Raw genomic sequence first — 11,107 nt, 5'->3', positions numbered from 1 at the left:
GCAGAGCCGCACACTAGATATATAATACCCTGCACCTACCTCCACCTGCAGAGCCGCACACTAGATATATAATACCCTGCACCTACCTCCACCTGCAGAGCCGCACACTAGATATATAATACCCTGCACCTACCTCCACCTGCAGAGCCGCACACTAGATATATAATACCCTGCACCTACCTCCACCTGCAGAGCCGCACACTAGATATATAATACCCTGCACCTACCTCCACCTGCAGAGCCGCACACTAGATATATAATACCCTGCACCTACCTCCACCTGCAGAGCCGCACACTAGATATATAATACCCTGCACACACCTCCACCTGCAGAGCCGCACACTAGATATATAATACCCTGCACCTACCTCCACCTGCAGAGCCGCACACTAGATATATAATAACCTGCACCTACCTCCACCTGCAGAGCCGCACACAGATATACAATACCCTGCACCTACCTCCACCTGCAGAGCCGCACACTAGATATACAATACCCTGCACCTACCTCACCTGCAGAGCCGCACACTAGATATATAACACCCTGCACCTACCTCCACCTGCAGAGCCGCACACTAGATATATAACACCCTGCACCTACCTCCACCTGCAGAGCCGCACACTAGATATATAACACCCTGCACCTACCTCCACCTGCAGAGCCGCACACTAGATATATAACACCCTGCACCTACCTCCACCTGCAGAGCCGCACACTAGATATATAACACCCTGCACCTACCTCCACCTGCAGAGCCGCACACTAGATATATAATACCCTGCACCTACCTCCACCTGCAGAGCCGCACACTAGATATATAATACCCTGCACCTACCTCCACCTGCAGAGCCGCACACTAGATATATAATACCCTGCACCTACCTCCACCTGCAGAGCCGCACACTAGATATATAATACCCTGCACCTACCTCCACCTGCAGAGCCGCACACTAGATATATAATACCCTGCACCTACCTCCACCTGCAGAGCCGCACACTAGATATATAATACCCTGCACCTACCTCCTCCTGCAGAGCCGCACACTAGATATATAATACCCTGCACCTACCTCCACCTGCAGAGCCGCACACTAGATATATAATACCCTGCACCTACCTCCACCTGCAGAGCCGCACACTAGATATATAATACCCTGCACCTACCTCCACCTGCAGAGCCGCACACTAGATATATAATACCCTGCACCTACCTCCTCCTGCAGAGCCGCACACTAGATATATAATACCCTGCACCTACCTCCTCCTGCAGAGCCGCACACTAGATATATAATACCCTGCACCTACCTCCACCTGCAGAGCCGCACACTAGATATATAATACCCTGCACCTACCTCCTCCTGCAGAGCCGAACACTAGATATATAATACCCTGCACCTACCTCCACCTGCAGAGCCGCACACTAGATATATAATACCCTGCACCTACCTCCACCTGCAGAGCCGCACACTAGATATATAATACCCTGCACCTACCTCCACCTGCAGAGCCGCACACTAGATATATAATACCCTGCACCTACCTCCACCTGCAGAGCCGCACACTAGATATATAATACCCTGCACCTACCTCCACCTGCAGAGCCGCACACTAGATATATAATACCCTGCACCTACCTCCTCCTGCAGAGCCGCACACTAGATATATAATACCCTGCACCTACCTCCTCCTGCAGAGCCGCACACTAGATATATAATACCCTGCACCTACCTCCACCTGCAGAGCCGCACACTAGATATATAATACCCTGCACCTACCTCCACCTGCAGAGCCGCACACTAGATATATAATACCCTGCACCTACCTCCACCTGCAGAGCCGCACACTAGATATATAATACCCTGCACCTACCTCCACCTGCAGAGCCGCACACTAGATATATAATACCCTGCACCTACCTCCACCTGCAGAGCCGCACACTAGATATATAATACCCTGCACCTACCTCCTCCTGCAGAGCCGCACACTAGATATATAATACCCTGCACCTACCTCCTCCTGCAGAGCCGCACACTAGATATATAATACCCTGCACCTACCTCCTCCTGCAGAGCCGCACACTAGATATATAATACCCTGCACCTACCTCCTCCTGCAGAGCCGCACACTAGATATATAATACCCTGCACCTACCTCCACCTGCAGAGACGCACACTAGATATATAATACCCTGCACCTACCTCCACCTGCAGAGCCGCACACTAGATATATAATACCCTGCACCTACCTCCACCTGCAGAGCCGCACACTAGATATATAATACCCTGCACCTACCTCCTCCTGCAGAGCCGCACACTAGATATATAATACCCTGCACCTACCTCCACCTGCAGAGACGCACACTAGATATATAATACCCTGCACCTACCTCCACCTGCAGAGCCGCACACTAGATATATAATACCCTGCACCTACCTCCACCTGCAGAGCCGCACACTAGATATATAATACCCTGCACCTACCTCCTCCTGCAGAGCCGCACACTAGATATATAATACCCTGCACCTACCTCCACCTGCAGAGCCGCACACTAGATATATAATACCCTGCACCTACCTCCTCCTGCAGAGCCGCACACTAGATATATAATACCCTGCACCTGCCTCCACCTGCAGAGCCGCACACTAGATATATAATACCCTGCACCTACCTCCACCTGCAGAGCCGCACACTAGATATATAATAACCTGCACCTACCTCCACCTGCAGAGCCGCACACTAGATATATAATACCCTGCACCTACCTCCACCTGCAGAGCCGCACACTAGATATATAATAACCTGCACCTACCTCCACCTGCAGAGCCGCACACTAGATATATAATAACCTGCACCTACCTCCACCTGCAGAGCCGCACACTAGATATATAACACCCCGCACCTACCTCCTCCTGCAGAGCCGCACACTAGATATATAACACCCCGCACCTACCTCCTCCTGCAGAGCCGCACACTAGATATATAATACCCTGCACCTACCTCCACCTGCAGAGCCGCACACTAGATATATAATACCCTGCACCTACCTCCACCTGCAGAGCCGCACACTAGATATATAATACCCTGCACCTGCCTCCACCTGCAGAGCCGCACACTAGATATATAATACCCTGCACCTACCTCCACCTGCAGAGCCGCACACTAGATATATAATACCCTGCACCTACCTGCACCTGCAGAGCCGCACACTAGATATATAATACCCTGCACCTACCTCCACCTGCAGAGCCGCACACTAGATATATAATACCCTGCACCTACCTCCACCTGCAGAGCCGCACACTAGATATATAATACCCTGCACCTACCTCCTCCTGCAGAGCCGCACACTAGATATATAATACCCTGCACCTACCTCCACCTGCAGAGCCGCACACTAGATATATAATACCCTGCACCTACCTCCACCTGCAGAGCCGCACACTAGATATATAATACCCTGCACCTACCTCCACCTGCAGAGCCGCACACTAGATATATAATACCCTGCACCTACCTCCTCCTGCAGAGCCACACACTAGATATATAATAACCTGCACCTACCTCCACCTGCAGAGCCGCACACTAGATATATAACACCCTGCACCTACCTCCACCTGCAGAGCCGCACACTAGATATATAATACCCTGCACCTACCTCCACCTGCAGAGCCGCACACTAGATATATAATACCCCGCACCTACCTCCACCTGCAGAGCCGCACACTAGATATATAATACCCCGCACCTACCTCCACCTGCAGAGCCGCACACTAGATATATAATACCCCGCACCTACCTCCACCTGCAGAGCCGCACACTAGATATATAATACCCTGCACCTACCTCCACCTGCAGAGCCGCACACTAGATATATAATAACCTGCACCTACCTCCACCTGCAGAGCCGCACACTAGATATATGGCTGCTCTGTGCTTCCAGGACCTGTGATGATGTCACATGGAGGGGAGGAGTCAGGGGTCACATGATCAGCTCCTCAGTGTATGCAGGACTCTGCTGTGCTGGTTGTCATGGTGCTGGATGAGGGGAAGTTTATGTGTGGGGTCAGGAGGGGTTTACAGTGTGGATGTAGCAGAGCCGTGTGTGTACGAGGTGTACGGAGCAGAGCCGTGTGTGTACGAGGTGTACGGAGCGGAGCTGTGTGTGTACGAGGTGTACGGAGCGGAGCCGTGTGTGTACGAGGTGTACGGAGCGGAGCCGTGTGTGTACGAGGTGTACGGAGCGGAGCCGTGTGTGTATGAGGTGTACGGAGCGGAGCCGTGTGTGTACGAGGTGTACGGAGCGGAGCCGTGTGTGTACGAGGTGTACGGAGCGGAGCCGCGTGTGTACGAGGTGTACGGAGCGGAGCCGCGTGTGTACGAGGTGTACGGAGCGGAGCCGCGTGTGTACGAGGTGTACGGAGCGGAGCCGCGTGTGTACGAAGTGTACGGAGCGGAGCCGTGTGTGTATGAGGTGTACGGAGTGGAGCCGCGTGTGTACGAGGTGTACGGAGCGGAGCCGTGTGTGTATGAGGTGTACGGAGTGGAGCCGCGTGTGTACGAGGTGTACGGAGCGGAGCCGCGTGTGTACGAAGTGTACGGAGCGGAGCCGTGTGTGTACGAGGTGTACGGAGCGGAGCCGCGTGTGTACGAGGTGTACGGAGCGGAGCCGTGTGTGTACGAGGTGTACGGAGCGGAGCCGTGTGTGTACGGTATCTGATGTGTTCCCAGTTTTAATTGTATATATAAGTGTTGTCAGGGGCTCATAAAGTGCGGCGCTGGAAGCTGTAATCAGACATTAGCAGAGGTGTGGGAAGATCGGGGACGAGGAGCAGAAGAAGCCGCAGCAGGACACGTCCTGGAGACCGCAGACAGGTCGCTGTGCACAGCGGTGGATTGGAGTACCTGGGGCCCACCAGGGAAAATCAATCTTGGGGCCGCCAGCTCCATGCAGTTACTGTACTGTATACAGGAATAACATACGTCTATAAACTTTTTCAAAATGAATCAACTTTATTAACCAATAAATCACCAATAAAATAAGTGAAAACCAGGAGTAGAACAATCGGAGTAAAAGTACAATAGAAACCCGGGCACCGCTTCTGGATTTATCACTCATTCCTGGTTTTGGCTACAAATACTGAGGTAAAAAAACTCACCAAATATGTAACCCGTGAACGTGGCCAAAGAAGCAGTAAATGAACCAAGCCTAGTACACAGATTTGGCACCAAAACCAAGCTTAGGCTATATTCATACTCAGCGTGTTCTTTTTCTCGGCAGTAAGAATGTCCATTTTCCGGTATTTTTGTGGCATTTTTGGGTGTGGATTACGTGTGTGCTTTTTCTACAGTACATGTGTGATAAAGGTAGTTTTATTCACCAAAACACTTCAAAAACACTGGAAAAAAAAGCTATTGCAGGTTTTTTTTTACTTTTTTTGTTGGAAGTGATGTGCTGCAGATTAAAAAAAAATGCTGTAGGAAGTGATGTGCTGCAGATTAAAAAAAAATGCTGCAATTCACAAATTCAGTGAGGAAATAAAAAATAACCAAGCATCATGGAATTTGTATTAAAAAAAACACTGCAGAAAACGCTGCATGTGAACAAAGCCTTAAGGGGGGCTTTACACGCTACAACATCGCTAAAGTGATCTTGTTGGGGTCACGGAATTGGTGACGCACATCCGGCCGCATTAGCGATGCCGTTGCGTGTGACACCTATGAGCGATATTGCATCGTCGCAAAAACGTGCAAAATCGCTCATCGGTGACATGGGGGTCCATTCTCGAATATCGTTACTGCAGCAGTAACGAAGTTGTTCCTCGTTCCTGCGGCAGCACACATCGCTGCGTGTGACACCGCTGGAACGAGGAGCTCTCCTTACCTGCGTCCCAGCCACAATGCGGAAGGAAGGAGGTGGGCAGGATGTACGTCCCACTCATCTCCGCCCCTCCGCTTCTATTGGGCGGCGGTTCAGTGACGCTGCTGTGACATCGCTGTGACGCTCAACGAACCGCCCCCTTAGAAAGCGACGTCGCAGGGAAGGTAAGTAGTGTGACGGGTCTGGGCGATGTTGTGTGACACGGGCAGCGATTTGCCCGTGTCGCACAACCGATGGGGGCGGGTACACACGATGGCGATATCGGTAATGATATCGCAGTGTGTAAAGCGGCCTTCAGGCTAAGTTCACATTTCCGCTATTTTCCCAGTGTCACAATCCGTCACTTGACGGCTTGTGACATTGGGAAGGTTAATTGTGTACAAACACATGTAGCGTTGAACGGGTACCGGTTTTTGTTTTTTTTCCTGAAAGGTTTATTTTAACCTTTTAGGAACAGGGGAGAGAGAGAGCGAGGTAGAGACAGAGAGAGAGACACGGTGCATTGCTTGTGACGCCCCGAAAAACGTTGCATGCAGCGTTCCTCCCCACCGGTGGTCAGTCGATGTGCCGCGCGGCGGATACAGGGCAAGACCATGCGTCACAATCCGCCGCTCATACAAGTCTATGGGAAACAACGGAAGTCGCCAAAGCATTTTTGGCAGTTCCAGTTGTTTCTCAAAGCGTCGGATTGTGACGCCCGGGAAATAGCGGAAATGTGAACTTACCCTTAGGGTATGTGTACATAACATCTTTTTCAGGTGGATTCTGCCTGGAATCCAACTGAAAATGAGCAGTAAAAGAAGTTAGAAGTGATACACTCAGTTTTTGCTGAAGCTACTCTCCATTAGGACAGAGTCACACTTGCGTATGACTCGCCCAAGTGCAGGGAGAAAATCTGGCATTGCACTCGGCCCCATGTAAGACAATGCTGCAGCCCTGACCTGTGAGTTTTCCCTCAGCCCGAAACTGACAGAGGAAAAAATGGTAGCATGCTGCAATTGTCTGCGAGAGCCGTGTCACTCGCACCCATACAAGCGAAAAAACATCGGACTGCACTCGGATGTTATCCAAGTACAGTGCAATATATGCACAGGCTGACAATGGAGCAGATGGGGAAATTAACCGCTCACTGTCCTCCACAGCGCCCGACCTCTCCTCCACAGCTGTGATCCGATCTCAGGAACAGATCACAGTCACATGACACTCGGCTTACACTCGCAGCAGATCCTGAGCTGAGGGTCATTAGCAGATCGCATCACATGCCATACGCAAGTGTGACTCTGCCCTTATAAGAGTAAAATGAGTAAAGATGCTGGCGGATCCCCAGCAGAAAACGATGGCAAAGCCACCAGGGAGGACAATGCAGGAAAAGGACCTGGTGTAAAGGTCGTCACACAAGTGCTACACAGTTACTGGACCTCAGAATATCTTTCTGTTTTGTTATTTTTCAATCATACTCACGCAACCATGTCACCAAAGTATATAAACTCCACACCAATGGAAAAAGGTCATAGTATAGGACAGTGATGGCGAACCTATGGCATGCGTGCCACCAGGGGCACGCAGAGCCCATTCTGTTGGCACGTGTGCTGTTGCCCGATCCTGCAGCTTTGATCTGCTGGTGCAGTCGCGCCGGCAGATCAAAACTGTGTTGGAGCGGAGGAGACATTTCTCCTCGCTCTGACACTCCTCCTCCCCCGGCTGCAGGTGTGTTGCCTAGGAGACGGAGGAGCGTCAGTGAGCGGCGCCGGCGTAATGACGTTTTCTGGCCACGTGGGGACTGAGGACCCAGCGGCGCGCAGCGGGGGAGCGAGTGCAGGAAGGTGAGTTGTGTGTTGCTTTTTTTTTTTTTTTTATTTATAACGCGTGTGCGGCTGTGCCAAGGGGGGGGGGGGGTAAAGCGCAGTGCTAGCGTGGGAGAACGCACATGACAGCATGGGGTGGCAGAACGCACATGACAGCATGGGGTGGGGGTGGGAGAACGCACATGACAGCATGGGGTGGGGGTGGGAGAACGCACATGACAGCATGGGGTGGGGGTGGGAGAACGCACATGACAGCATGGTGTGGGGGTGGGAGAACGCACATGACAGCATGGGGTGGGGGTGGGAGAACGCAAATGACAGCATGGGGTGGGGGTGGGAGAACGCACATGACAGCATGGGGTGGGGGTGGGAGAATGCACATGACAGCATGGGGTGGGGGTGGGAGAACGCACATGACAGCATGGGGTGGGGGTGGGAGAACGCACATGACAGCATGGGGTGAGGGTGGGAGAACGCACATGACAGCGTGGGGTGGGATACTGCACATGACAGCATGGGGTGGGGGAGAACGCACATGACAGCATGGGGTGGGGGAGAACGCACATGACAGCATGGGGTGGGGGTGGGAGAACGCACATGACAGCATGGGGTGGGGGAGAACGCACATGACAGCATGGGGTGGGGGAGAAAGCACATGACAGCATGGGGTGGGGGTGGGAGAACGCACATGACAGCGTGGGGTGGGGGTGGGATACCGCACATGACAGCATGGGGTGGGGGAGAACGCACATGACAGGACGGGGTGGGGGAGAAAGCACATGACAGCATGGGGTGGGGGAGAACACACATCCCGGGGTGGGGGTGGGAGAACGCACATGGCAGCGTGGGGTGGGGCAGGGGGAACGCACATGACAGCATGGGGTGGGGGTGGGGGAACGCACATGACAGCATGGGGTGGGGGTGGGGGAACGCACATGACAGCATGGGGTGGGGACATGCATGCCAGGATGGGGAACAATGCATGCCAGGATGGAGGAAACATGCATGCCAGGATGGGGAACAATGCATGCCAGGATGGAGGAAACATGCATGCCAGGATGGAGGAAACATGCATGCCAGGATGGGGGGAAACATGCATGCCAGGATGGAGGAAACATGCATTCCAGGATGGAGGAAACATAATTGCCAGGATGGGGAAAACATGCATGCCAGGATGGAGGAAACATAATTGCCAGGATGGGGAACAATGCATGCCAGGATGGGGAAACATGCATGCCAGGATGGAGGAAACATGCATGCCAGGATGGGGAACAATGCATGCCAGGATGGAGGAAACATGCATGCCAGGATGGAGGAAACATGCATGCCAGGATGGAGGAAACATGCATGCCAGGATGGAGGAAACATGCATACCAGGATGGAGGAAACATGCATGCCAGGATGGAGGAAACATGCATGCCAGGATGGAGGAAACATGCATGCCAGGATGGGGAACAATGCATGCCAGGATGGAGGAAACATGCATGCCAGGATGGGGGAAACATGCATGCCAGGATGGGGAAACATGCATGCCAGGATGGAGGAAACATGCATGCCAGGATGGAGGAAACATAATTGCCAGGATGGGGAAAACATGCATGCCAGGATTGAGGAAACATGCATGCCAGGATGGGGAACAATGCATGCCAGGATGGAGGAAACATGCATGCCAGGATGGGGAACAATGCATGCCAGGATGGAGGAAACATGCATGCCAGGATGGAGGAAACATGCATGCCAGGATGGAGGAAACATACATGCCAGGATGGGGAACAATGCATGCCAGGATGGAGGAAACATGCATGCCAGGATGGAGGAAACATGCATGCCAGGATGGGGAACAATGCATGCCAGGATGGAGGAAACATGCATGCCAGGATGGAGGAAACATGCATGCCAGGATGGAGGAAACATACATGCCAGGATGGGGAACAATGCATGCCAGGATGGAGGAAACATGCATGCCAGGATGGAGGAAACATGCATGCCAGGATGGGGGGAAACATGCATGCCAGGATGGAGGAAACATGCATGGCAGGATGGAGGAAACATGCATACCAGGATGGAGGAAACATGCATGCCAGGATGGGGAACAATGCATGCCAGGATGGAGGAAACATGCATGCCAGGATGGGGAACAATGCATGCCAGGATGGAGGAAACATACATGCCAGGATGGGGAACAATGCATGCCAGGATGGAGGAAACATGCATGCCAGGATGGGGAACAATGCATGCCAGGATGGAGGAAACATACATGCCAGGATGGGGAACAATGCATGCCAGGATGGAGGAAACATACATGCCAGGATGGGGAACAATGCATGCCAGGATGGAGGAAACATGCATGCCAGGATGGGGGGAAACATGCATGCCAGGATGGGGAAACATGCATGCCAGGATGGAGGAAACATGCATGCCAGGATGGAGGAAACATGCATGCCAGGATGGAGGAAACATGCATGCCAGGATGGAGGAAACATGCATGCCAGGATGGAGGAAACATGCATGCCAGGATGGAGGAAACATGCATGCCAGGATGGAGGAAACATGCATGCCAGGATGGGGAACAATGCATGCCAGGATGGAGGAAACATGCATGCCAGGATGGGGGAAACATGCATGCCAGGATGGGGAAACATGCATGCCAGGATGGAGGAAACATGCATGCCAGGATGGAGGAAACATACATGCCAGGATGGGGAACAATGCATGCCAGGATGGAGGAAACATGCATGCCAGGATGGAGGAAACATGCATGCCAGGATGGGGAACAATGCATGCCAGGATGGAGGAAACATGCATGCCAGGATGGAGGAAACATGCATGCCAGGATGGAGGAAACATACATGCCAGGATGGGGAACAATGCATGCCAGGATGGAGGAAACATGCATGCCAGGATGGAGGAAACATGCATGCCAGGATGGGGGGAAACATGCATGCCAGGATGGAGGAAACATGTATGCCAGGATGGAGGAAACATGCATGCCAGGATGGGGGGAAACATGCATGCCAGGATGGGGAAACATAATTGCCAGGATGGGGAACAATGCATGCCAGGATGGGGAAACATGCATGCCAGGATGGAGGAAACATGCATGGCAGGATGGAGGAAACATGCATACCAGGATGGAGGAAACATGCATGCCAGGATGGGGAACAATGCATGCCAGGATGGAGGAAACATACATGCCAGGATGGGGAACAATGCATGCCAGGATGGAGGAAACATGCATGCCAGGATGGGGGGAAACATGCATGCCAGGATGGGGAAACATGCATGCCAGGATGGAGGAAACATGCATGCCAGGATGGAGGAAACATAATTGCCAGGATGGGGAACAATGCATGCCAGGATGGGGAAACATGCATGCCAGGATGGAGGAAACATGCATACCAGGATGGAGGAAACATGCATGCC

Source organism: Anomaloglossus baeobatrachus (genome assembly GCF_048569485.1).
Source record: "Anomaloglossus baeobatrachus isolate aAnoBae1 chromosome 5 unlocalized genomic scaffold, aAnoBae1.hap1 SUPER_5_unloc_4, whole genome shotgun sequence".
Taxonomy (NCBI): Eukaryota; Metazoa; Chordata; class Amphibia; order Anura; family Aromobatidae; genus Anomaloglossus; species Anomaloglossus baeobatrachus.
The sequence above is the reverse complement of the archived record's forward strand: the minus strand, read 5'-3'. Positions refer to the sequence as shown.